Here is a 1688-nt window from a genome sequence, read left to right as displayed (position 1 = left end):
GAGACTGAAGGGACACGCTCTGCCACCCGGTCACATGCAGTACTGCACCTTCCACACGCGCCTCGTGATTGGCTCGGCTCAAATAATACTGTAGGCATATGTTTAAAGGCATAGATCACCCAAAATGAAAATTCTGTCATTAATTACTCGCCCTCATGTCGTTCCAAACCCTTAAGACCTTCATTCATCTTCAGAACACAAATTAAGATATATAGATGAAATCCAAGAGCTCTCTGACCCTGCATGGACAGCCACACAAATGACACGTTCAAAGTCCAGAAAGGTAGTAAAGACATCTTTAAAATAGCTCAACTTAAATTTTGCTTAGCTACGAGAATATTTTTTGTGTGCAAATAAAACAAAAATAACATGATTTATTATACATTTCTTCTCCCCAAGTTAACATCTTCCACCATTTTGGAGAGTAGGCTACCCTTGTGCATGCTGTGCTAGCCTTTCCCTAGAATGTAAACAGTGCTGATTACGTTGTCTACATTCTGGGGAAAGTGCGTGCATGCACTGTGGTGCTCTCCAAAATGGTGGAAGAATAGTTATATTCTAGCTTCGCAAAATTTTAGTTGAGCTACTGATGTCACATGGACTGTTTTACAGATGTCCTTGCTATGTTTTTTTTTTTTTGGATCTGGGAACATTTCAGTTGTGTTGCTGTCTATGCAGGGTCAGAGAGCTCTCAGATTTCACCAAAAATATCTTAATTTGTTTTCTGAAGACGAAGGAGGTATTACGGGTTTGCAACAACATGAGAGTGAGTAATTAATGACAGATTTACAATTTTTGGGTGAACTATCCCTTTAAAAAGAACAAATGTGAAAAAGGCCAGGAAGCTGCAAATGATGTTAGCTTTGAGTCTGTGATCCTCTGTAAATCATTTTCTCATTTCTTAAACAAAATAAATAATGCCAAATTATTATTTTATAAATATGTTTTTATTTTCTTTTTTAAATAGATATTTATACAGATATACCTATTTTATACATATGTGTGAATTATACTTTTTTGTGCTATTGAGCTTGATTTTATTTTTAGAGACATACTTTATTTGCCAGCGTACAAGAATGTTTGGTTTTGTTCCAAATTATTTTTTACATTCAGTCAATTACAGAATCCCTATATGAAATCCCATGCTTATGTATTAACAATTTTAACAGTCATTTTGTTTTTTATTAACAATATTGCCATTACATCTGCAACACAATTCTATTAATTCATTCGAAGAGCATTTTTGGCTCGGGTCACAGGAAGTTTTTTGCTTCAGTTGTTTCAGGTTTATTTATGGGCCACTATTTTTGGCTGTATGGCAGAGGTTATACTAAACACATGGTACACCGATTATGGCTGTTTTTTCCTGAAAACATTTTGTGCATCGGTATTCGGGTATATTATCAGTTATTCAGTCAATAAGAGGATGCAATGGCGATCTCCTGCTAATTCCAAAACTACAGTACACACCATTATTCTTATTTTCCTCAGTCCAGGAGCTCAGTGACAGGGTCTTTGTGTGTAAGGTATAGAGAGGAGTCGGATTAATCCCCCTCGGGGGGCTTCAGCCTGGGATTACAAAAATCTGCAAGGAGCTGTTGTTCCCAGAGATTATTCCCAACCTGTCCTTGTAACCACAACAGTTGCACAAACAGTTACACGTCAAACCTCAAAGTATCACAGAAATA

The sequence above is a fragment of the Carassius gibelio genome, chromosome B10 (genome assembly GCF_023724105.1).
Source record: "Carassius gibelio isolate Cgi1373 ecotype wild population from Czech Republic chromosome B10, carGib1.2-hapl.c, whole genome shotgun sequence".
Classification (NCBI taxonomy): domain Eukaryota; kingdom Metazoa; phylum Chordata; class Actinopteri; order Cypriniformes; family Cyprinidae; genus Carassius; species Carassius gibelio.
Note: the sequence above shows the minus strand (reverse complement) of the source record.